Raw genomic sequence first — 27775 nt, 5'->3', positions numbered from 1 at the left:
AGGGGAGAGAGATAATTAGATCATTAGAAGGAGGTATAGAAAAAGAAGTTTGAACAGAGATAAACCAGTAAGATGATAGAGATAAATCCAAATAAGTAAATGCCTCCAGGAAGGGCTGAAATAACAGATTATGAAAAAGTACACCAGGAGAAAAAAAGATGGACCAGACAAAACAGTGGACAAAAAGAAAACTGGGATAACAATATTACTAAAAAATAAAAAAAGATTAAAACAGAAAACATTATTATTGATAGAAAGGGTAAGCGCAGAATAAAGGTCAACTTGACTCAAAATATATAGCAATTCTGGGGTACATGGGTGGCTCAGTGGGTTACGCGCTTGAGTCTTGGTTTCAGCTCAGGTCATGCTCTCATTGTTCATGGGATCAAGCCTCCACATAGCATGGAGGCTGCTTGGGATTCTCTCTCCCCCTCTCTCTGCTCATTCCCTGCTAGTGCTGTCCCTCTCTCTCTCTCAAAATAAATAAATAAATACATAATCTTTAAAAAATATATCAATTAAAAACTTGTTTTCATATCTAGATGGCTTTGAAAAGGCAGTAATGGAAGAATAGAGGAAGAAAAAAAAACACAGAAAACAAATAGCAAAATGGCAGACATAATGCCTTCCTTATCAATAATTACATTAAATGTAATCGACTAAGCATGCCCAACAAAAGGTAGAAACTAGCAGAATGGAGTAAAAAAAACACACAATTCAATGATATGCTGTCCACAAAACACACACACACACACACACACACACACACACACACACTAAATCCAAAGGCACAAATAGGTTGAAAGGAAAAGGATAGGTCAATGACTTAAATGTAAGAGCTAACATTATAAAACCCTTCAGTGAAGATATAGAAAAAAATCTTCGTGACCTCTGGGTAGGCAATAGCTTCTCGGAGATGACACAAAAAGCACAACGTCAAGAGAAAGAAGTAGCTAAAGTGGACTTCATCAAAATTAAGAACTTTTATGCTTCAAATGATACTATCTATCAATAAAGTGAAAGCAAACCCACAGAATGAGAGAAAATATTTGCAAATTACATATCTGGTAAGACTTGTATGCAGAATATATAAACAATTCTCACAACTCCGTATTAAAACCAAATAAATCCATGCCAGTCTTTTGGCTTCTGGTTCCCTGTGTAGGGAATTTGGAAGTTAGCACTCCATCCTAACAACAGGTAAAAAGCTAACCAGATGGAGAAGTCAACTCTTCTTAGATCCAGAAGAGAGATAAGGACACAGGACAAATAGCCACCCCCAAGATTGAAGAGACAAAAAGGCAAAATAAGGAACTGTGGCTTACTACAGCAGATTCATGAGTGGAAACTACTGTGGGAACGAGTGCCAGGGTAGGAAAATCTGAACTGCAATGGACACATTGTTAGAAGCTCAGTGTAGACAAGTCTGATAATTCAAAACTCCAGGGGGCCCGAGTCATTGAGGGGGCCCCATGCTCTTGTGAGTTTTACATCCGAGAGCTCAACCAAATTCCCACAGTAAATATTGGACAAAAATTTCTATGTGCTTCTGGCAGGGGCAGAGGAAAAAAAAAACATTTTGAAATATGCCAGACATTCTTTTTTTCTTAACAAGCCCTGCCCTCAGGGGAACTAGTTAACAAGAGCCTAACCTGCTGGCATATTATCAGAGCCCTGCTGATCTCCGTAAATGGAAATTTAGCTGCAGTCGCCCCTAGGGAACCTGTTCCACCTAGGTGGGGCAAGGTACTGAGGAGCACTTGTGGAGTTCACAGTCATGAGGACAGGCTCCCTAAAAGACTGAGAAGTAATCATAGGACTCAAGAGTGCTTCCCTTCCCCTCTCTCCTCATCACAGTATTACTAAAAGCTTATCTACTACAGTTCTTTTTACCCAATACATCATACATGAATACAAAAAAAAAAATTACAAGGCACACCAATAGGCAAAATAACACTATTCGTAGTGACAGAGCAAGCATCAGAACCAGAAAGGACAACGATGTTGGAATTATCAGATGAGAAACTTATTCTTTTCTTGGGGAGAAGGGAGAGAGAGTCTGAAGTAGGCTCTATGCCCAGTGCAGAGCCCGACGCGGGGCTCGTCTCACCACCATGAGATCATGACCTGAGCCGAAATCAATAATCAGATGCTTAAGTGACTGAGCCACCCAGGCGCCCCCAGATGAAGAATTTAAAATGACAGTGAATAATATGCTAAAGACTCTAATAGATAAGGTAGACAGCATGCAAGAACAGATGGGCAATGTAAACAAAGAGATGGAAATTCTAGGAAAGAACCAAAAGAAATGCTAGATATAAAAAAAATGATAAAAGAAATCAAGAATGCCTTTGATGGGCTTATAAGTAGAGGACATGGCTGAGGGAAGAATCTTTGAGCTTGAGGGTATCTCAGAGGAAACTTCTGAAATTGAAAATCAAAGACAACAGACTTAAAAAAAAAAACCAACAGAATATCCAAGGACTGAAGGACAACTACAAAAGGTGTAACATGCAGAATGGCAATGCCGGAAGGCAAAGAGAGAAGGGAATGGAAGAAATATTTGAAACATAATGACTGCAGATTTCCCAAATTAATGTCAGACACCAAACTACAGATCAAGGAAGCTTACAAAACAATAAGCAGGATAGATGCTTAAGAAGAGACACCTGAGTGTGTTATTTTCAAACTCTAGAAAATCAAAGATAAAGAAAAAATCATGAAAGAAGTCAGAGGATAAAACCACTTCACTTATCAAAGACCAAAGATATGAATTTTATCTGACTTCTCAGAAACCCCGCAAGCAAGAAGAGGGGAATGCAACATTAAAAGTGTTGGGAGAAAAAAACCCCACCAATCTAGATTCTGTGCCCTGTGAAATTATACTTCAAAAGTGAAGGAGAGGGGCGCCTGGGTGGCTCAGTCGGTTGAGCGACCGACTTTGGCTCAGGTCATGATCTCACGGTTTGGGAGTTCGAGCCCCGCGTCAGGCTCTGTGCTGACGGCTCAGAGTCTGGAGCCTGCTTCTGATTCTGCGTCTCCCTCTCTCTCTGCCCCTCCCCCACTCATGCTCTGTCTCTCTCTGTCTCAGAAATAAATAAACATAAAAAAAAAGTGAAGGAGAAATAAATACTTCCTTGGACAAACAAAAATTGAGGGAATCTGTTGCAGAGAACTACCTTGCAAGAAATGATAAAAATTTAGAGAAGGAAAATAATATGATCAGTATAAAATAGAGAGCCCCAAAACAGAATCATGTATAAATTGGATCTTGGTATCTGACAGAGGCACTGAAATCATTGGCTAAGGAAGATTTTGTTGTTTAAATTAGTGAATTGGTTATCCATATGGAGAATGAAATAAAACCATTTTTTGGAACCCAATAGCTAAATAAAGTCCATATGGATTAAGGGGTGAAATGTGAAACAAAGTAAAAAGTATAAAACAAAACTGTTTTTATTTGAAATTCATAGGATTTTTTTTCAGAAAATGAGAAAAAATCAATGTGAAAATTATTAGAAATAATAATAAGAGTTTGCAAACATGGCTCACAATATGACCTAACATGTAAATCTTAACTGTATTTATATAGTCTAGCAACAAACAGAAAGCATAATTTTTTAGAAGATACCATTTATAATGGTCAAGAAGCTACTAAGATACTTAGAAATATGTATAATAGAAGATGTGCAAGATTTCCACGATGAAATTTCTGAACCTGCATTTAAAGATACTAAGGAAAATTTAAATCAGTGGAGATCTATTACATGTCTGTGAATTTCATGTTTATGTTGTCGCACTTTCAGAAGACACTATAGGTGAATATCTTTATGATCTCAGGCTAGGTTAGACTCAAGACCAAAATAAACTACTAATCCTATTCAACTACACTAAAATGAAGACTTTTTGTTTATAAAAATATACCATAAAGAAAGTGAAAAGACAAACCATAAATAGGGCGAGGATATTTGCAACATGTTTACTAGATGAAGTTCTACAAATCAGGAAGAAAATCACACACAAAAGGTAGTGAACAATATCAGGAAGAGAGAGGTGAGGAAGACAAAATTAGGCATTTCATATTAGCAGAAACATGGATGGCAATTTAAAAATTTGAAAATTCATTCTATCTCATTAGTAATCTGAAAAATGAAAAGCAAGGCCTCAGTAAGGTGCCATTTTACCATTGTTTGATTGGCAGTGATTAAACTGACAGTCCCAAGTATTGGAGAGGATGTGGGCAATAGGAACGCTTGTGCAGTCCGGCTGATGGTATAAGTTGGTACAATCTCATTCAAAGATAATTTGGCTTTATCACTGAAGGTGAGGAGTCACATCATCTGCTACCCAGAAATTCTATTCCTTAGTTTTTACCCTAGAGCAGCACATTGCGATAGAAATCTAGCATGATACACAAATGCAGGCCAAATATGTGATTTTTAATGTTCTTGAAGCTACCTTAAAAAGTAAAAAAAAAAAAAATGGGGTTCTGGGTGGCTCACTTTGTTGAGCATCTGACTCTTGTTTTTTGCTCAGGTCATGATATCATGGCTGTGAGACCCAGCCCCATGTTGGGCTCCCTGCTGGGCATAGAGCCTACTTGGGATTCTTTCTCTCCCTCTCTGTCTGCCCTTCTCCTGCACACTCTGTCTCCCCAAAAGAGTAAAAAACAAACAGGTGATGGTAATTTAATAATATATTTAACTTACACAATGTAACCAGTGCATTTCCATATGTAATCAATATAAAAAAATATCAGTGAGACATTTTACATCTTTTTTTGGTGGTAACTCTCTGAAATCCAGGGTATATTTTACACTTACAACATATTTCAATTCTTATCTATTCATTTCAGATGCACAGTAGCTAAGTGTAGTTAGTACCTACAATATTGGACGGTGCAGCACTAGACAAACTCTTGTACATGTATATCAGGAGATATGTACAGGAATGTTTATAGTAGCACTGATTGTAGTAACAAAAATTAGAAATAATCTATATTGCCATCAATAGCAGTATGTATAATAAAAAGTCATATAATGGAATACTATATAGCAGTAAAAATGAATGATCTATACCTATACGACAACATGGATGAATATATAGTATGACTACATTTTTATAAAGCTCCATGTAAGCAAGAGATAGCAAAATAACCTATGGGGAGGCACACATATGTGATTAAACTATTTTTTAAAAGCAAGAAAAACAGATTTAGAGAACAATGACGACTGCCTAATTTTGAATCTCCTCCATGCTGTCCTCTCAAAAACCCATAAAATCCACAACGAGAACATATCAAAACATACATAACCCATGCGTTCAGCGTATCTAGGAGACAGAGAACACTGTAACCTTAAAATTACCCTTAAGGAGAAAAAAATAATTCCAACAGAGTTCTCTCTGCCCACTTGCTGCCGCAAGCCTGTGGGTACAGAAAACGGGAAGGTTTAAGAAGCTCCTTGCAAAAGAGTTGACATGACCAGAAGAGTTAGATGAGGCACAGATAAAATCAGCCCTGAATGTGAACATTCAATATTAAATGACAAAATGTTGAGCACAGGTAGGGACCTGGCAGTTCACAGCATTGACTGCAGAAGCGGCTCACAAGAGTGGGGGACCAGCAGGGGCAGCCTCCTACCCTTCCGTGGGAGATTCAGAGGGAGACAGAGAGGTGTCAGTACCTTGTAGAGGTGAAGCTGTGTGGGGAGAGAGGACGATAAGAAGGGAAATTAAGGACGCTGCAGTAAAGAAAGGAAAACAAGATACCAACACCTTCGTCTCTCCCTTGCACCAATACCACCACATGGAAAAGGATCTTCACAGAAAAGGGTAGAACAGGCAGAAGAGCGCTCTCTAACTAGGAATCCTGTCCATGAAATTAACGGAAATTCAAAAAAGCAGATCACATGCGTGCAAAACTACTGCAAAACAAATCAGAAAATGAGAATCAAAGGATTTCTGGTGGTGAAAAGTATCTCCCCCAAAAGCCACAAAGTTAAATAAAATTAAAAACAATACTCCAAACTGAATTTTATATATCCTTGAGAAAGCTTTGCAATATATGAAAAAAACACCTTGAATCAGATATACAAACCCAGAGAACATAGACCAAAAAAAAAGAAAGAAAGAAAGAGAGAAAGAAAGAAAGAAAGAAAGAAAGAAAGAAAACTCAGTAAGATATAAGAGTTGATTCAACTAGGTACTCAATGGAAAATCAATTTGAATAAAAATTGAGAGCATACAACCAAAACACCTTACGTAGACTAGAGGAAAAGTAGATTGGGTCAGGTAATTGGCACTTACTCTATGGTCTGAGTGTTGAGAAAGAGTTAAATAAATGAAAGACTAGCAGAGAAGAACACTGGGAATCATCACAAGCCCTTTTGGAGGGGGAAGCCCATGGGTGGGAATAGCTTCTGATGATAAGATAGGAAATGACAAGAGATGAGCCTGGGGAGGGTGGCAGAGGACAAACCATGAGAAGCTATGCAGCCACATCACAGACTTTGGTTTTTATCTTAGGAGCAATATCAAGCCACTGAAGTATTATTTGAAAAATGAGTGATATGATCAGATTTGCTTTTTGAAAAGCAGACTCTGGCTACAGTTCAGAGTATGTACTATAGGGGAGCGAGAGAACATTCAGAAAGGCCAGATACTACTTCAGGTAAAGTAGGCTGGTGGCAGATGGCATGGAGAGAATTGGATGGATTTTAGTAATCTTTAGTGGTAAGTTAACTGGAATTTGTCATGTATTCGGTGGGAGAGGATGAAGGACAGGGAAGAGTCCCTGTTTTTATTTTGGCTCTAGGAACTAGGTGGATGATAGTTAACACTGAAGGAAGATTACATTTATAGAGGTGTTTAGTTAAAGGGTCTTTGGGATATCAAATTGGATATATCAAGTGGATCTTACAGGCAAGATCTAGACTAGAGATTTAACTTGGGAGTCATTGGTACTTGGATATAGTTCAAGGTATGGATGTGGATTAGGTCACCTAGGGAGTGAGTGTGGAGGGTATTGGGGAAGAAATACTGGGACAGAACCTTAAGGGACTCCAACATTGAAGGCCTAGAAAGAAGTGCATGGACCTGCCGAGCAGACTGTGAAGCATGGAGCAGAGTGATAGAAGGAAAAGCAGCAGAATGCAGTATTAGGGAAGCCAACAGAGTGTTTTTTAAGGAAAAAAGTTTAATAGGGTCAAATGATGCTGAGCAATCAAATAGGAGGAGAATGGTAGTGTCCATTGGAGTTGGTGACACAGAGGTCACCGATGACTTTCATAGGGCTGTCTTGTTGGATTGGTGGAGGACCGACTAGAGTGAGTTGAAGAATGAGGAAATGAATAGAAAACATTTAAAAAAAATTTTTTTAATTTTATTTGAGTAAGATGGGGGCGTGGGCACAGGGAGAGAAAGAAAGCACAGGGAGCTGAAATCAAGAGTCGGATACTTAACCAACTGAGCCACCCAGGTGCCCATGAATAGTATAAATTTAGACAACTTTTTAGAGAAATTGATTTATTAATTGGAGGAGAGAGACAAGTGGGTATCTGGAGAGGGTTTTAGGGTGTAGGGAAGGATTTTTAAATTAGGAAGGGACTTGATGAGGCACAAATATTGATGTGGAAAGTGACAGTGAAAGAAACTGACTGTATAGAAGATGGAATGGATTGTTGATGAAATAAATTTTCCTAGAAGGCAGGAACGGTGCGAATATAAAGACAGAAATAGGGATTGCCTCACATAGGAGCCAGGACATATTCTCTATTGTTATATAAAGGAATGGGGAGTTGCAGATTTTTTAAAAAATCAAGTTTCAAGAAAACATATCCGATGTTATCTTAGGATTACTCCATGAACAAAAGAAATGCGTGGCAACTTAAATATAGGATAAAATGCAGTGAATATACTCCAGACTGAAGTTGGGACCAGAATATCAAAATGGTAATTACCTGGACATTCTATATTATGAACGATTTTAACCAACATTGATTAGGGACTTACTATATGCCTTTATTTTTACATATCTACATTTACCGTATGTGTTTTTTTTTAATAAAAATGCAGTGTTCTTAACACTTTCATGCATTATCACACTTAATTCTCATGAATAACCCATGAAGTCAGTATTCTTGTTTGCCCCAATTTAGAGGTGAAGAAACTGAGGTTCAAAAAACTTAAATACAATATTTTATTTTATTTTTTTAAGTTTATTTATTTATTTTTGAGAAAGAAAGAGAGCATGAGTGGGGCAGGGGTAGAGAGAGGGAAAGAGAGCGTCCCAAGCAGGCTCCACGCTGTCAGCTGACAGCATGGAGCCCAATCCAGGTTCAATCCCACAGTCCGTGACACCATGACCTGAGCCGAAATCAAGTGTAAGACACTTAACCAACTGAGCCACTCAGGCACCCCGCAAAAGTTAAGTATTTTATTCAAGATCACAAAATTAAAATATGTTTGAGTCATGTTTCAAGCCCAGATCTATCTGATTTTAGAGATAAGCTTTTCACCAAAATGTCACACTGCATTTCTGTAAATTGTGTTTTTGTGCCTTTTTTTTTTTTTTTTTTTTTTACGGCAAACATGTATTGTTAGGTCAAGGTCTGTCTGAACACGACACTTCTTTGATGGCCCGGCAACACTTTGTTTTAGGAGCTGTTTCTTCCTCACTGCCTTATATAGGTTGTTTGCACAAATGACACATTTCTCCCATGGACACAGAAAGGGGAATGGTAGCTAGACTAGGCCAATCTTTATACTAGATTTCCCTTAGACACAGCGATTTGTACAGAGAACATCTCATGAACCAAGACGAGCCAATTGGAATCCTTTCTTGAGATTTTCTAGGAATATTCTGGGTGAGAGGGAGAAAGGTCTATTTACCTTTTTAATTGGGGATGTAAAAACTATAGCCAGAGAACTGCCAGCAGGCATCTCTCCTGCCAAAGTGAGACACTCGACAAAGAAATGAGCAGCATGTAGAGACACACAGGCTAAGACATGAAAAAAGAACCCAGATGTCATTGTTGAGCCCCTGGATCTGGCTCTGCCAGATCTGCCCTTGGACTTTCCAGTTATGTGAGCCAATACATCTCTTTGCTGCTTAAACCATTTTGACATTGGTTTCTGTTGCCTTTATCTGAAAGAGTCCTGATTAAATCAAAATTGGAAACAGAACTGGCATGTAGAAAGTGACAGACCAACAATATGAAATTTGCTGCATTGAAATAGGAAGGTGGGCAGGAGGATCCGTTCATCTCCAACTGGGAAAATGGTAATCTTTATTATAAATTTGCAAACCATCTGGTTAAGCTGGTTATATTGCATCTTGTAGATCAGTCCATGTAACTATTGGTCTGAATCTTGGAAAATATCAAGATGCTGAAGTGGTTGCTACTTTTTGTAGCTTTCAGTAAGTATCTGCATGGATAGGAGCTTTGGTCCACACTGGCCCATATGTAAGTGGAAAGGAAAGAGCACAAAATTTTCTTAAATGATGACATATCTTCCTGCTGCCAAAAATTTTAGATGGTTGAGAGCCACGGTAAATGTTTAAATCTATTTCCTATGTTAAAGTTAGAGAGAAAAAAAAATACGGAGTCTGGAAATACTGGTAAACCAGACTGGGACCAGGTGGGCCTGAGAATTGAGAAATACTTGATTCCTTAGCTCCATCCCCAACACTGGCCTATATTCCCTCCCTGAAACAATTTAATAATTACCTGTATTGCAAAGAACCATTCATTGGAATACACTAGGAGCAAGGAATAAATTATTCCTATCTCTACTGCAGCCCATTTGTCAGAGATGGAGACTCTTGTTTCAAAAAGACAGAAATCTTCTTTTTAATGTTTATTTATTTTTGAGAGAGAGAGAAAGATTGACAGAGAGTGCAGGAATGAAGGAGGGCAGAGAGAGAGGCAGACAGGATCTGATGCAGGCTCTGAGCTGTCAGCACAGAGCCCGATGCGGGGCTCAAACCCACAAACTGGGAGATCATGACCTGAGCCTAAGTCAGATGCTTAACTGACTGAGCCACCCAGGGGCCCTGAGACAGAAGTCTTTAAATGAGAGTTGGTCCATATTTAAGGACTAAGATTCAGTATTATCTTTAGTTTTGGTTACTAGCCAGTTGATTCAAATTACACATTCACCAGCAGCAGTCTAAAGACATACATACATACATATATAAATGTTATGTTATTATGTTCACATATATTTAGAATTATTATACCTTCCTATTGAGTTGAGACTTTTAGAATAATGAAATGTTACTTCTTACCTTCCATAATAATTCTTTCCCTAAAGTATATTTTGTCTGTCTTTAAAACAATCACACTTCAGGATGACTGGTGGCTCAGTCAAGCATCTGACTTCCGCTCAGGTCATGATCTCATGGTTTGTGGGTTTGAGCGTCACCTCAGGCTCTGTGCTGACAGCTCAGAGACTGGAGCCTGCTTTGGAGACTGTGTGCCCCCCTCTCTCTCTGCCTCTCCCCTGATGGCATTCTGCCTCTCTCAAAAGTAAATAAACATTAAAAGACAAAAAAAAAAAAAAAAAAAAAAACCAAAAAACCAAAACAAAAACCTAAAAAAACCCAGTCACACTTCTTTTGGTTAGTGTTTGCATGGTATATCTTTTTCTTTAATTTTGCTTTCAATCTATTTCTGTCTTTACATTTAAAGGGTGTTTCTTGTTTCTTGTAAATATACAGTTGCCGGGGGAGGTGTCTAAAAACTATATATAAATAAATAGTTGCTGGGGGGGGGGTGTCTAAAAACTCCAGTCTGATAACTTAGTTTATTTGGATTAGAGTGTTTAGTGTATTTATATTGAATATAATTACTGATATAGTTGACCTGAAGCCTACCATCTTGCTACTTGCACTCTTTAGGTCTCCTCTATTTGTTTCTTTGTTCTTCCCTTTTCTTCCTTGTTTTAATGAAGTGTTTTTTTAGTTGTTCTATTTTATCTCTTCCAAGTTATGTGAGCCAATACATCTCTTTGCTGCTTAAACCATTTTGACATTGGTTTCTGTTGCCTTTATCTGAAAGAGTCCTGAACAGGGAACTGTTTTCACAGTCTACCCTAAATTAGTACTTCACCAATTCTCATACCATGTGCTCTCACACCACAGAGCAATGAAAGAAACTTCTAGCAGTTCAGGTCTATTTATCCCTCCCATCCTTTTAGTTATTACATAGTATATTTAACCCCAACAAAATACTATTATGGTTTTTTAAATACTTAATCATCTTTTATAATTACCAAAATATTGACCCTTTCTAGTCCTGTTCATTCTTTCTTTCACTTTTACATTTGTATCTGCAATAATTTCCTTTCAGCTTTTCTTTTGTCTAGAGCTCTAGGTTGTTTCGTTCTTTTTGGTTCTTTGATTATTTTTTTAGTTGCTTTTTAAAAATTTTAATTCCAGTATAAGTAGCATGGTGTTATATTAGTTTCAGGTGTACAATATAGTGATTCAACACTCAGTGCTCATCACGATAAGCGCACCCTTAATCCCCTTCACCTATTCATGCAACCCCCCCACCTCCCCTCTGATAACCATCCGTTTTTTCTCTAGAGTCAAGAGTCTGTTTCTTGGTTTGTCTCTTTTTCTCTTTGTTCATCTGTTTTGCTTTTTAGATTCCACACGTGAGTGAAATCGTATAGAGTTTGTCTTTCTCCAAATGACTTATTTCACTTAGCACTATACCCTCTAGATCCATCCATGTTGTTGCAAATGGCAAGATTGCATTCTTTTTTATGGCTGAGTAACATTCCACTAGAGATATATCCCACCTCTTCTCTATCCATTTACCTATGGATGGACACTTGGGTCCATAATTTGACTATTGTAAATAATGCTGCAATAAAGATAGGGGTGCATATATTTTTTTCAAATTCGTATTTTTTTATTCTTAGGGTAAATACCCAGTAGTGGAATTACTAGATCATAGGGTAGTTCTATTTTTAACTTTTTGAGGCAACCCCATACCGTTCTCCACAGTGGCTGCACCTGTTTGCATTCTTACTAACAGTGCACAAGGGTTTCCCTTTTCTCCACATCCTCACCAACACTTGTTGTTTCTTGTGTTTTTCATTTTAGCTATGCTGACAGGTGTGAGATGATATCTCAGTGGAGTTTGATTTGCATTTCCCTGATGATGAGCAATGTTCAGCATGTTTTCATGTGTATTTTGGCCCTCTGAATGTCTTCTTTGGAGAAATGTGTGCTCATGTTTTCTACCCATTGTTTAATTGGATTGTTTGGGTGTCTTCGGTGTTGAGTTATATAAGTTCTTTATATATTTTAGATAATAATCCTTTATCAGAGAGGTCATTTGCAAATATCTTCTCCCATTCAGTAGGTTGTCTTTTTTAGTTTTGTTGATTATTTCCTTTGCTGTGTAGAAGCTTTTTATTTGGATGTAGTCCCAATAGTTTATTTTTGTTTTTGTGTCCTTTGCCTCAGGAGACACATCTAGAAAAATATTGCTATGGCCGATGTCAGAGAAATTACTGCCTGTGCTTTCTTCTAGGATTTTTATGATTTCAGGTTTTACAATTTTTAGTTTATTTTTGGGTGTGGTGTAAGAAAGTGGTCCAGGTCCATTCTTTTGCATGTAGCTGTCCAATTTTCCCAACATCATTTGTTGAAGGGATTGTCTTTTTCCCATTGCATATTCTTGGAGGGTTTTTTTTTTTTTTTGGCACTTTAAAGATATCATTCATTGTTCTCTTCTTTCCATAGTTTCTGATGATAAGTTACCTATTTTCTTACGTTCTCCCAAGGATAATATATTCTTTTTCTCTAGGCACTTTAACTTTGGCTTGAGCAGCTTGACTACAATGTATGTAAGTGTGTGGGGTTTTTTCTCATATTCATTCTACTTGAAGTTCACTGAGCTTCTAGAGTCAGTGAGTTAATGTCTTTCATCACATTTAGAATATTCACAGTCATTATTTCTTCAAATATTGCATCTGTCCCATTCTTCCTTTCCTCACCTTGTCGGGCTCCAGTTACGTATATGTTGGACTTTTGATTGTATACCCCATCCCTCTTATGTGCTATTTTGATTTTGACATTCTTTTCTTCTTAAATTTCAGTTTAAACATTTTATTTACCTGTCAATAGTCTTGTCTTCTAGGTTACTATTTTCTGCTGTGTGAAGTCTGCATTCAAATGCATCCAATGAGTTCTTAATTTCAGATATTGTATTTTGCAGCTCTAGAATGGCTCTTTAATTCTTTTTATAATTATCTGTTAAATACCCTATCTTTTCATTCACCTCATTTTATTATTGATACCTCAACCTCCATTACTCTTCCTCTTCTCTTGGTCTGGAAGATTCATATTCCTTTACAATAGTTCTTGTCATTCTAGTCTAGTCTTCAGATAATGCCTTCATTGATGCCCTTTTCCCTTGGTTTGTGACCAATCTTTCTCTGGTCTCTCTTTTATGACTCTAATCTTAGTTTCCCAGGAATATGACCATTAGACCCCAAATCCAAGTTTAATTACTGAAGCCTACTCTAATAGTTCAGTGGTCCCCAACTGGGAATAGCCCCTCCATTTTCCCACTTGACTCTATGCAAGGATGTGTGTGTGTGTGTGTGTATGTGTGCATGTGTAATGCCTAAACATATTTCCTGAGGGTTTAAATGGCATAGTTTTCACATGGTAAAAACAGTTAATGAATATGCAGATGTTTGATTATATGGGAAAAATCATGTCTATTAATTGGTAAATTTTGACACATACAGGTAAGGATTCTAGGCATTTCTAACCATTTATTTTCTAAATTGATTTTGCAATTAAGCTTAGAATTTCGAATTGTGTAACCTTAAATATTTTCACTTATTTTGAAACTAATACATTGTATAATCATTGTTTCTATGGATTTTATGCATTTATGAGTTTTTATCTACATAGTCAAAAGCTTAGTGTTTGTATACCCATGTTTGTAGCAGTATTATTTACAATAGCTAAAAGGTGGAAACAACCCAAATATATATTGAAAGAAGAGTAGATTTTTAAAATATGGCATATACACACAATGAAATACTATTCAGCTTTAAAGAGGAAGGAAATTATGACACTTGCTACGACATGGATGAACCTTGAGGACCTTATGCTAGGTGAAGTCAGCCAGGCACAAAAAGACAGATATTTTATGATTTTCCTTACATGAGATATCAAAAGTAGTCAAATTCATGGGGCACCTGGGTGGCTCAGTCAGTTAGGTGTCCGCCTTCAGCTCAGGTCATGATCCCGTGGTTTGTGGGTTCAAGCCCTGCATCGGGCTCAGTGCTGACAGCTCAGAGCCTGGAGCCTGCTTTGGTTTCTGTGTCTCCCTCTCTCTCTGCCCCTCCCCTTCTCGTGTTCTGTCTCTCTCTCTCTCTCTCTCTTTCAAAAATAAATAAACATTAAAAAATAGAGTAGCCAAATTTGTAAAAAGAGAAAATAGAATGCTGGTTGCCAGGGGCTGAAAGGAGGGGCTAGGAAGAAGTTGGTTTTGAATGGGTACAGAGTTTCACTTTTGCAAGAAGAAAAAGTTCTCGAGAATGGTTGTAGAAAACAATGTAAATATACTTAGTGCTACTGAATTGTGCACTTAATAATAATTAAAATGGTAAATTTTATGTTATGTGGATTTTTTTTACTACAATTATAACTAAAAAAAGAGTTTAATATTTTTAAAGCTGTGAAAAAATGATAATTGTGACTATATAAGAAATACTGAAGAAGGATTAGAGGAGAAATCAAGTAAACTGCAAGATGAAACTGAAACAATGATAATGAAAATGAAGAAAAGATTGAGGGAAAAGAAGAATTAAACATTAGAGTAAGAATAAAAATCTGAATGACAATAAAATAGAATGATTATGTATGAATAATTAATAAAACAGTAATTTTAAGGGCACAAAGTGAATAGTATTTGTTCAACAGTGAGCCATGAAATACAAGATATGGGGGACAAAATTTAAATATCACACACACACACACACACACACACACACAGACTAAATGTTGTTCCCTTGGAAAAGTGTCTGAGATATCTACTCTACTCCAAGAACCTATTACAGAGGATGTACCAGAAATAAAAAAATAAAAATAGAGTATGCACAAGAGTATATATTCTTGTGCAACAGCATTTACCTCAGTGGATACCAAGATTAAAATCAGTCTGTATTTAGTCACAGAAATATGTTCTCTCAAGCCTTCATCGAACTCATTAGATTTTTTTTATAAAGCATTTTATTTCATTTTATTTTATTTTTATTTTAGAGTGAGAGAGAGAGAGAGTGAGGGAGAGGGGCAGAGGGAGAGAGGGAGCATCTTAAGCAGGCTCCACATTAACCTAGGAGCCTGATGTGGGTCTTGATCACATGACCCTGGGATCATGACTTGAGCTGAAATCAAGAGTTGGACACTCAATTGACTGAGCCACCCAGGTGCCCCTGGTTGGATGTTGAATCTACAAAAGCATAAAATGAAGCAAGACTAATACTTGTGTTTACAAACAAAACCAAATAAAACAAATATTTTATCACAACTATTAAGACCTACTGGATCAGCGTATGTTATGCTGGCTAAAGTTAAAATTTCAGATGCCTATTGCACACTCAGGCCTTTACAAAGCTCTTAGTAGGCTGACTCAATGAGTTTGTTTTTTCTTTTGAGGTGTGTGAATTTGTTATATATTTGGGGTATTAATACCTCATTAGATATATGACTTGAAAATATTTTCTGCCATTCTATAGGTTGCTTTTTCATTTTGTCTAGACAAATACTGTATGATCTAACTTATACCTGGAATCTAAAAGAAACAGCTCACAGGGACAGTAACTCACAGAACTCACAGAAACAATAACTAACCTTATTGTGGTGATCATTTCACAGCACATACATGTATTAAGTTTTACACCTTAATCTTACATGATGTTATATGTCAAATATGTCTCAATAGATTTGGGAAATAAAAAAAGAAAATAAAAAAGAAGTGTAAAACCTTATTTCTGGCATGCAAACACAGACTAACTGGGAAGGGGGACATGCATGCATTGAAAATAATCGTAAAGAAAGAGAGTCAAAAGAACTGATTTGTGTCATCCCAATGCTAAGTTGATGGATTTTGAGATAGGCAAAGACTGTTGATCAGAAAACCACAAAAGTGAGAGGAAGTAATCTAGCCTTGTCAAAAGAGAAGATGTTTTGGGGGTGCCTGGGTATGCTCAGGCAGTTAAGCATCCGACTCTTGATTTCACCTCAGGTCATGATCTCATGGTTTATGGATTCAAGCCCTGATTTGGGCTCTTCACTGACAGTGCAGAGCCTCCTGGGTATTCTCTCTCTGCTCCACCCCTGCTCGGACTCCCCCCCACCCCCTCCTCTCTCTCTCTTTCTCTCAGAATAAATAAATAAACTAAAAAAGAAGAGAAAAAAGGTGTTTTCATCAGTAGCTTTTTAGTTATGATAGAAACCCTATTCCAGATTGCTAAAATATTATATGGAAAAAATGTTTCATTTGCTCATGTAGTTAAAAAGTCTGGAGGTCAATCTGGTTTAGGGAACAATCGGGTACTGGGGCTCAGTGATATCATCAGGATCTTTCTGTGTTTTTCCCTCTGTCGTTGCCTGTGTCTCAGCTCTGCTTTTTCCTATGTTTGCAACATTATGAGGCAGATTCTTCCCACATGATGACAAAGATGGTAATCAGCAACCCCAGGCTTACATTCTCAGGCGTTAACAAGCCGAGCAGAAAGAGAGTGCCATTTCTTTCCTAATAATTCCAGCAAAGTCTCAATTTGACTCATATTGGTACAGTTTGTCTTAACTTGCCCATTTCTAAATCCACTGCTGTGCCCGTTTGGTCTGGTCTAGGTCATATATCCACTTCTGGAACTGGGTGAAGGATGGGGTAAGGGTATCCACTCTACTACAACTACATTAATGACTTAAGAGGAGTTGTGATTTCCCAACGGGAAATCAAGAAGGAGAATAAGATGTTGGGCTTATTTATTGACTTATTGATTTATTGATTTTAATATAATTTATTGTCAAGTTACCTAGCATACAATGTATACAGTGTGCTCTTGGTTTCTTGGTTTTGGGGGTAGATTCCTGTGCTTCATCACTTACATACAACACCCAGTGCCCCCCTTCCCTGCCCCCCCAATCAACCCTCAGTTTGTTCTCTGTATTTAAGGGTCTCTTATGGTTTGCCTCCCCCTCTGTTTAAATAGCAGTTGTTCATTTACAGTATCTACTGACAAAACAGAGCCCCAGATTTGAGTCACTTGCAAACTTGTTGGGAACAAAAGATCATTAGAGGGAACCATTTTCCTCCTCCTCACATCTTCCAACCTTGGTCCTTAAAAGTGGGACTTTGACCTCTTTGTAAATATTGAATAGAGTTTGTGCTATTTTTTCTACCTCTCACTCACTGTTTTTATCAAAGAGGAGAGGTGACTTCTATGTTTGGTGAGATCAGGAAGAAAGGTTGAGTATGTGGGGCTCAGACCTGCCTCCCCCCCCCACCATGATGTTGCCATGTGGTAACTGCCTTGAGCCTAGGCTTCTTGGTTCTTTGTCTTGGTTCCAAGTTAGTCCAGTTTGACGTGGAGGAGGTGGAAGTGACAGGTATTAGAAGCCACTTGTGACCACAGATCCAGGCCACATTTTCCAAGCCTTATCAGCAATAAAGCTAATATTTTCGTCTTTGACTCCATATCTATTTTTCAAATATTTGTAAATGTAGCTGGGCAAATGAATATGCCTGATGCTTCCTGAGTTGGTGTGCAGGGTAAGAAGTGCACCAAGTTAGGAATCAGATTACCTAGGTTCCAGAACTAGTAGGTAGGTCACTTCCGTACTCTGGGATTCAATTTTCTCATTTAGAAAACAAGTGAGTGGGCTCTGGAGAGCTCTGAGGATATTTCCAGATCTAACATGTCATGATTATCGTTGGGCAGTGAACTGAGCCTTGAAAGAAATACATGATTCAGATTTTGAAAGAGAAGGAACAGAAGAGTTACTGAGAAGCTCTCAGGGATGAAAGCATTTAAAGAACTTAGCATGGTAAATATGAAGAATAGAAAGAGGCAAGGCACTTTTCCAGCCCAGACATTTGCAGGCTGATTCACCTTGACAACCACTTAAGTTTATGCACATAAAAGGATATAGAGGATTTGACATAATGGCAGGTAGGAGGAGTTTCACTGACGCATGACTTGAGAAATCCTCTACTGATCTTATGAACTGGTACACGCTTAATAAAGATTCTAAGCAGGAAGATGAAAAAAATCACTAGATATAAATATTTAGATCTCTATAATTTATATCTTAAAGAACAGCAAAGCAATGGGACCACGGACTAACCACCTATGATTACTTTTCTTGTCTGGACTCCTTGTCCAATGAACATAGTAACTTTTTTTTTTTTTTTTTTTTTTTTTGCTTGGCCTCCATTTTATAAGTTTAACATTGATTGTATCTGGCTTCTCTGACCTTGTCCTATCTTTGATTCTGATTCCAGATCTAACATGTCATGATTACGATTGGGCAATGATAAGAAAGCATAATATTTTATGTTAAAATGTAAAATTAAATATAGAACTCAAGTTCTGCACCTAATGGCTCTGAGGGACCCATCTGGGTAGATCACACTTATGCACCAGAAAAGCTATGAATGTGTTGATCGTGTCTCATCTTGTCCTCATATTTTCAGGCAAAAGCTCTGACTTCCTAACTTAAAGTCCTTCTGACTGGTACAAGTATATACTCAGAGACATCTTTTACATTTGTGTTTAGTGGTTTTATTATTGAGTTACTGATTATAAGGAACCCTTACATGTGGCCATAGTTAACACGTGAAGGAGTAAGAATGGCAAGAAGGCATTTGTTCACCACTGGAGCCTATTATCTGGCTCAGGGTTCTTTCTGAAAATTACAGCAGTTCACCGGCCTAAGGTACATGGAAAGGAGGGCCTGACCTATTATCTAGCCTGACCTATGACACTAGAATACTTGCTAAGCTCCAGCCAGAGTTACCACATCTTCATTCTTTAGCAATGACCCTGGCCTGTAGTCTTGGACAGTCTTAGTGACTACCACTCCCACAGCCCCTTAATGAAGAGATTGGCCCCAGGATTCTTTCTGCATAAAGTTACTAGAGCCTATGCCATATGCATTGAGAGAGACTAATGCTAGGAATATAGTTAACTCCAGCCAAGATAGGTTGAACCAGAGATGTGCACATTATCAAAGCCGACCATTATCTAAGACTGTTTGGCTTGAAACGCTGCCTTATAATAGTGCTCTATACTAAAAAGTACTGATGGCAAGGGCTAACATCCATAGAATGGACACGAAGAAGGTTATGTGTCCTTGTGGTGGATTATTGAGAGATCCAGCTCTTAGAGGCCCTATAGATATAGAGGAGGTAGGGAAGAAGGAGCTATAAGTGAGGTTCTGAATGAACCCTGATAATCCAAATCTAGGAATTACTTGGATTTAAAATATCTACATGGATAAGAAGATGATATGTTCCACTGAAAGACAGTAGAGCATAAAGTTGGGAGCAGTCTCTGGAGCCAAATTGCCTATGTTTGGATACTATTCCTGCCACTTAGTAGCTCTATGACCTTCTACCAGTGACATCAATTCTGTGCTTTAGTTTCTCCATCCGGAAAACAACAATAATAACAGCACCTACTAGATCAATTTTGAGTCTGAAATGAGCTAATACACATTGAACACTTAAAACAATGTCTTGCACATAGTAAGTGCTCAAAAATATAAGCTTTTAGTGTTATTTTATCCTGGTACGTAAGTGAGGCAGAGTAATTTGGTGAGATACTGTGTTTATTCTCCCTTTACTTTCCCTTTCTTGTATTCCAAAAAAGGAATGGACTATTTTCTTTCCTGGGGAGAGAGTGGGTTGCGTTGCAGGGTCCAGAGTCTGTCTTACCTGGAATCCTAAGCATATTGTAAGGATTATGCTCAAAGGAGGGGAAGGAAGTAGTTGACTTTAGAGTAGACAGAAGAAGGAGTGAGATTTCTCCAAGCTTTGGGAAGGACTGACAGTTGACAGTTGGGGAGTAGTAAGATCTGGGGCCACCTCCTGACAGAACCCCTGGAGGTACTGTATCTTTGGTCAACTTTAGGAGCTCGATTCTAGGTGCCGTGGCTCTCCCCTAGGCGTGGGAGAAGCGCAACTGCTTGCTTTTACGACACCGTGCAGGCTTGGACGAGAAGGCATGACGGCCTGACGATTAGAGATTCTTTCCCTATTTGACACTTGTCACACAAAGCTCCTGAGTATCTGTGTGATCCTAAGGAGTGTAGAAAGCTCCAGAAAGTGATTGGAATTTAATTTTTTGCCAGTCTTGCAGCACAGAGATGTGCAGTTGAAATACATTTGGCTTAAAGGAAATGAAGAAATGTGATAGTTCTCCCATCCCCAAGTTTGTGGCATACCACTCATACCAATTACACAATAAATCATCATTACCAAAAGTAATTTGGTTGTTTTGTAAGGTCTTTTCTTTATAATGTTAGAAAGACTAAATTATAGATAATTTTGCGCTAATAAGTTACAAGGAAAAGATCCTTAAAGGGAATGAATGAGAGGTCAGAGGGGTGGAATGAGTAGCAGTGAGGATTCACCCATGTGAAGTCATTGTTTGTACTGGCGAAGTTAATAATTAAGATGTCCTTCAGAAGTAAGGGAAGGCTTTGGAGCACATGGTATCTGTCACTTTAGAGTGTATATTAGTTTCCTAGGGCTGCAGTGACAAAGCACCACAAACTGAGTAGTTTAAAACAAGAAATTTATTCTCTCACAGTTCTGGAGGCTCTAAGTCTAAAGTCAAGGCTTCAGTGGGGCCATGTTCCCTCTGAAACCCATACTGGAGAATTCTTTTGTCCCTCATCTAGCTTCTGGTGTTTGTTGGTAATCCTGGGCATTCCTTGTCTTGTAGATATATCACTCCAATCTCTGCCTCCATCTTTATGGACACGAAGCATCTTCACTGGAAGAAATCTCTTTTTCCTTTATGCTGGTATTGCATTTAATTCTTATCTTTCTTGTGGTATTTATCTTGCATCATAGTTATTTATGATTGCATCTGTAGTAGGCAACTTTTCAGCTGTCTACCCAGACAACAAAATCTCTACGTTGGGAATAACAGTCCAAAATAGCAGGGGGAGAGTTCTATATTCATAGTACCTAATCACTGCCCCCCTCCCTTCATAGCTTATTAATGATGCCTGGGCAACTGACCAAATGGAATCAGTAAGATTCTCTCCCTAGGGAATCTGAATTTGGGACTCAAGCATTCTGTTGAGTCCCATTGTTTTTTACTACACTGAGGATATGTTAATCCAAGAATTGTTAGGGCCAGCAGAAAGCTCAGAGGAACAAAGAAAGTTGTTCCGAACAAAGGAGAATAAAGAAGTGTAGAGGGGAATGGCTGTAGTGTTAGAAGAAATAATAGGGAAAAATCAGGATGTTGAAATTTACTACTTCTTGTTGCTTTCATCAAAGTTCTGCAAGAGAGGAATTAACGCAAACTAGAACTGAGGAGGTCTGCAAGGAAACATAACAAGAAATACAGCATTTCTAAGGTAAGTGCTTTCTGCTTATGGACTATAGTCTAAATTGACCAATTGTTCCATAATTTGGAGACTTACAGGAGTGAAAAACAAATGGCTTCTGTATCTCAAAACTGAAGCTGGTACAATCAGTGGCAAGGAATTGGCAGCCATAGCTGAAGATACAACTGATGGTCTACGTCTTTCTCAAGTAGGTTCTCTTTAACAGTTCTCTGTCAGACCAAGGGAAAAACCCACTGACAGTGATCTAGTTATGAGTGATAGCTCACTAAGGTTATTTTAGGAATAGGGAAATGGGTAGAGTGCAGACATTGAGCACATAGAAAAGATAAAAGAAAACTTAAAAATATATACAAAAAGAAACACAGTGGAGTATTAGAATGGAGCCGGAGAAAATCCAGAATCCCCTGGTATTCCTCAAGGGCCTATTCCTATTAAAAGGAGGGCCAATACCTCAGATGCATCTTAAATGAAAGAAGATTAGCCGTGTCTCTCTTACCCTAGGGTGATTTTTTTGTGACCTCAATGCAAAAGCCAAGATGGAGGTCGTTTAACTGAGGGACTAGGGGCCTGGGCAGAGTCCTATAACCTATTGCTCAAGGACAGAAACATCTAGGCTAGTGTGAAGATTCAAGAACATGAGTTCACATCTTTTCCTTTGACTACCACCCCATGAAATATGATTTAAATCAAAGCCTATTGTGCTAGAATACAGAATCCTAGTTGCCTACCGCAATATCTCTTTTTCTCTTTCTTTAGTAACCGATTCCCAATTTTTATCTGGGCACACTACCATTTGCAATAAGAGACTAGACTACATTTCCCAACCTCCCTTACTTTATGCATGGTCATACCTTTAAGTTCTGGTCAATGAAACATAGACAACAGTGTTTCATGGACCTTCTGAGGAGTTTCCTTAGAAAAGATGGAGGCATGTCTTTCTTCACCTTTCCTCATCTTACTGCCTGGAATCTAGATATGATAGCTGGAGTTTTGTCAGCCATCCTGGGCCATGAGGATGATGGCCATACCCTAGGAAGCGAATTGCTACAGAAAAGCCAAGCCTGGCCAAAAAACCCCAAAGGCTTTTGATTTTCAACCCCTAAGGCAATCCCTATGTCACTGAACTCACATCCACAGGAAGAGGGTTTCTGAAATGGTGCAGTCTCTGAAGGGTAAACCTTCCTAATGCCCCTTTCAGGAATAGCCAAGTGGGACAATGCACAAGGGAGATGATCTCAGAGAAGAGAATCCGAGACATGCAGCTGGGCTGACCAAAAAGGCACTCTACTGCCAAGGAGTTCTTGCTGTTTATGTACATGATACATAAGTCAATATATTGATTGGCAACCTTCATGTATTGTATCAATTTTGTTTTGTATTTCCAAATGGGAGGTTTTATTTAGTTCATCCTGTTTTCCCTCTATTATTAGACACTGACTGTTTTGGATATGGTCAAATGTACAGTTTACCTATAGATGTGAAACCATGGGGAGCTACATCAAGACCTGCTCAAGATGACTGTAAGTCACTGAAGGATCTTGGGCTTAATGTTGGGTGCACTTGGGATATATGAGTTTGGATCGTCTTTCTATTTCGAAGGCACGAGTAATGAGTACATTTTCATTTGTGTATGGTATAGTGGTGTTATATTAGTTGAAGACCTTCTGTAAATTGGGTGGACTATCAAGTTTGTATGTTACTTTTGTCTGTCCAACATACGTTCCCAACTGTTCTGCAAACGGCACTTTGAGGGACCAACTCTTTTTTGCTCTCTCTCTCTCACTCTCCCCCTCTCTCTCTCTTTCTTTTTCAATCTTCAACTTCTAAGCAGAGATGTCCCCTTCCCTGGTTCAAAGAATAGGTGCATAAACTCTAACTCTAACCTGACCAATTAGAATGTCCTATCCCTTGGCATCAGGAATGGGCATGTGATCTAAGCAGATATAATCATGTGCCCAAAACTAGGCCAATGAATCAACCATTAGAATGAGACTGGAACTACTGAGAACAATGCATTCTCTTCTTTTATTTTTTTCCAGCTTTATTGAGAAAGAATTGACACATAATGTGTAATTTTAAGGTGTACATTGTGATGACTTGATACATGTATATATTGTAAATTGTTCACCACAATAGGTTAGTTAACATATCCTTCACCTCACATAATTACCATTTTGTTTTTGTTGTTATGGTGAGAACATTAAAGTTCTACTCTCTTAGCAACTTTCAAGTATACAAATATTATTAACTATAGTCACCATGTTCTACATTAGAGCCTCAGAACCTATTTACCTTATAACTGACAATTTGTACCTTTTGACCAACACCTCCCCATTTCTCTCACCCCTCAGCCCTTGACAACCACCATTCTACTGTTTCTGTGAGTTCAATGTTTTTAGATTTTACATATAACTGAGATCATACAGCATTTGTCTTTCTCTGTGACTTATTTCACTTAGGATAGTGTGATCAATGTCCATCCATATTATTGCAAATGGCACATTTTCCTTCTTTCTAATGGCTGATTAACATTCCATCACACACACACACACACACACACACACCACCTTCTTTATTCATTCATCCAACAATGGGCACCAAAGTTGTTTTCATGTCCCGGATATTGTGAATAATGTATTAATGCCATATGATCTAACAATTCCACTAGTAGGTATTTACCCAAAGAAAATGAAAGCACTAATTTTAAAGATATATGCATCCCTAAATTTATTGCAGCATTATTTACAATAGCCAAAGTATGGGAGCAACCTAAGTATCCATTGATAGATAAATGCATAAAGAAGATGTGATCACATGCGCACGCACACACACACACACACACACACACACACACACACACACTTGAATATTGCCCAGCCATAAGAGGAGGAGATCTTGCCATTTGTGACAACATGGATGGACCGAGAGGGAATTATGCTAAGTGAAATAAGACTGAGAAAGACAAATACTATACAATTTCACTCATATGTGGAATCTAAAAACAAAACAAATGAATACACAAACAAAAAGCAGAATCAGATACAGAGCACAAACTGTTTGTTGTTAGAGAGAAGGGGGGGGAGGGATGAGCAAACTGGATGAAAGGGAGTGGGAGATACAGGCTTCCAGTTATAGAATAAGTAAGTCACAGGAATAAAAGGTACAGCATAGGGAATATAGCCAGTGGTATTGTAATAGCACTGAATGGGGACAGATGGGAGCTACACTTGAGAGCACAGCATAAACTAGAGACTTGTCCAGTCACTATGTTGCACGCCTGAAACTAATGTAACATTGCGTGTCAACTATATTTAAAAAAATCCACATTGGGGCGCCTGGGTGGCGCAGTCGGTTAAGCGTCCGACTTCAGCCAGGTCACGATCTCGCGGTCCGTGGGTTCGAGCCCCGCGTCAGGCTCTGGGCTGATGGCTCAGAGCCTGGAGCCTGTTTCCGATTCTGTGTCTCCCTCTCTCTTTGCCCCTCCCCCGTTCATGCTCTGTCTCTCTCTGTCCCAAAAATAAATAAACATTGAAAAAAAAATTTTTTTTTAAAAAAAATCCACAATGAGGTATCACCTCACATCGGTTAGAGTGGCTATTGTAAAAAAAATAACAAAAAACAAAAACAAGAGATAACAAGTGCTGGTGGGGATGTGTAGAAAAGGGAAGCCCTTGTACACTGTTGGTGGGGATGTAAATTGGTGCAGCCACTGTGGAAGACAGTATGGAGGATCCTTAAAAAATTAGAAATAGTACTGCACTTTCTTTTAGATTGCTAATCTAGTTAGATGCAAGGGTAGACCTTCTAATAATCATGGAGGGAACTGGAGCTTAGAAAAGGAGAGTGGTGGATCCCTAACATCACAGCTTGAGCAGCAGCATACAGCTGTGCTTGAAGCCAAACCATCCCTGGATCTTTCAACTCCTTGACCTAATACTATGATGTCCTCTTAAACAATCTTTATTTTGAATTTTTTCACTCATAACCAGAAGAACTCTGACAAATAGACACCCATATCCTTATAATGTACTACTGTTATTACCATTTTACCTATTTTGTTTGTTTATTTAGTTTTGAGAGACAGAGAGACAGAGACAGAGTACAAGCAGGGGAGGGGCAGAGAGAGAGGGAGGCACAGAATCTGAAACAGTCTCCAGGCTCCGAGCTGTCGGCACAGAGCCCGACGCAGGGCTCAAACTCATGAACCGCGAGATCACGACCTGAGCCGAAGTCAGACCATAAGATCATGACCTGAGCCGTTGCTATGAGCATTGAGCTTTAATGTTCTCAACATAACAACAATGACAACAAAATGGCAATTATGTAAGGTGAAGGACATGTTAACTAACCTTATTGTGGTAAACATTTAGTGATATATAAGTGCATCAAATCATCAAATTGTATACCTTAAACTTGCACATGTTATACGTCAATTATATCTCAATAAAGCTGGAAGAAAATGACCATATTAATAATCTTTAGTTGTACAGTTTGGTGGCATTAAATATATTCACATTGTTTTGCAGCCATTACTACAATCCATCCCCAGAACTCTTTTCACCTTTCAAAACTGAAACTATGTCCCCATTAACAATACTTTCCCTTTCCCCTGTCCCCAGCCCCCTGGAAGCCACCATCTACTTTCTGCTTTTATGAATTTGACAGCTCTGGGTACCTCATATACGTAGAATCATACAGTATTTGTCCTTTTGTGAATGGCTTATCTCACTTAGCATAATGTTCTCAAAGTTCATCCATGTTGTAGCATGTGTCAGAATTTCATTCCTTTTTAAGGTTGAATAATATTCCATTGCATGGATATACCATTTTTGTCTATCCATTGATGGACACTTGGGTTGCTTCCACCTTTTTGGCTGTTGTGAATAATACTGCTATGAACACGGGTGTACAAAAATCTGTTTGAGTCCTTGCCTTCAATTGAGTCATCTGCTTTTAAAGAAACATGTAAGCTACGGGGCCCCTGGGTGGCTCAGTCGGTTGAACCTCTGACTTCGGCTCAGATCATGATCTTGTACTCCGTGAGTTTGAGCCAGCCCCACGTCGGGCTCTGTGCTGACAGCTCAGAGCCTGCAGCCTGCTTTGGAGTCTGTGTTTCCTCTCTCTGCCCCTCTGCCTCTCATTCTCTCTCTCTCTCTCTCTCTCTCTCTCTCTCTCTCTCTCAAAAATAAATAAACATTAAAAAAATTTTTTTAAGAAACATGTAAACTTGGGTAGTGAGCATATTGAATAGTGTGGACATAAGACTAGAATACCTCTCTCTGAATGTTTATACTGTGTAAAACTCTCAAGGTCCTTGAATGAGCATCTGGGGGAGGAAGAGGGAAAGGTTTTAAATTATTTATCAGTCCATCAGATGGAGACTCAGAGAAAATTCAATTTAAATTGGAGAAATAAAGAAACCTTATACTCATTTTGTGGAGTATCTTCCTAGCTGCTATACTGATTTGACTGAATTTCTATTATTTGCCACAAAATGAGATTTAACTCTAACATATTTTCTCCTCTCTTGGTTTATAAGGTCTTTTATAATGGAATCTATATCTGAGTAATTTCTTTTTATTCTCCACAAGAGAAGTATCAAAAAAAGGTTAATTATATGAAATAACACTAGGAGATCTGTGATGCTCTGGAGAACAGTATGGAGGTCCCTCAAAAAATTAAAATAAAACTACCCTATGACCCAGCAATTGCACTATTAGGTATTTACCCAGAGGATACAAAAATACAGATTCGAAGGGGTATATACACCCCAATGTTTCTAACAGCATTATCAACAGTAGCCAAAGTATGGAGAAAGCCCAAATGTCATTGACTTATGAATGAATAAAGAAGATGTGGTATATATATGTATGTATGTATATACATATACATTCTTTTTAATGGCTGAGTAATATTCCTATATATTATATATAGGAATATATATACTCATATATGAATATACTCATATATATGAATATTACTCAGCCATTAAAAAGAATGAAATCGTGCCGTTTGCAAGGATGTGGCTGGAGCTAGAATGTATTATGCTAAGCAAAATAAGTCAATCAGAGAAAGACAAATACCATATGATTTCACTCATGTGTGGAATTTAAGAAACAAAACAGATAAATATATGGGAAGGGG

The 27775-nt window shown here is 38.2% G+C and overlaps 1 long non-coding RNA gene across 5 annotated transcripts in view; it reads left to right on the top strand.

Moving 5' to 3' along the window:
- LOC121025532 (uncharacterized) overlaps positions 1 to 27775 on the top strand; it is a 117737-nt gene that overhangs the window by 76687 nt on the left and 13275 nt on the right. For all 5 annotated transcript variants that reach the window (XR_005788091.1, XR_005788090.1, XR_005788093.1 and 2 more), the window contains 2 exons: positions 21561 to 21640; positions 23062 to 23151. This is a non-coding gene — a long non-coding RNA (uncharacterized LOC121025532). The remainder of the gene's footprint in view (positions 1 to 21560; positions 21641 to 23061; positions 23152 to 27775) is intronic.

Source organism: Herpailurus yagouaroundi, unplaced genomic scaffold, assembly GCF_014898765.1.
Source record: "Herpailurus yagouaroundi ecotype Mexico unplaced genomic scaffold, PumYag 67681, whole genome shotgun sequence".
Taxonomy (NCBI): Eukaryota; Metazoa; Chordata; class Mammalia; order Carnivora; family Felidae; genus Herpailurus; species Herpailurus yagouaroundi.
This window is presented reverse-complemented; position numbering and strand designations above follow the sequence as displayed.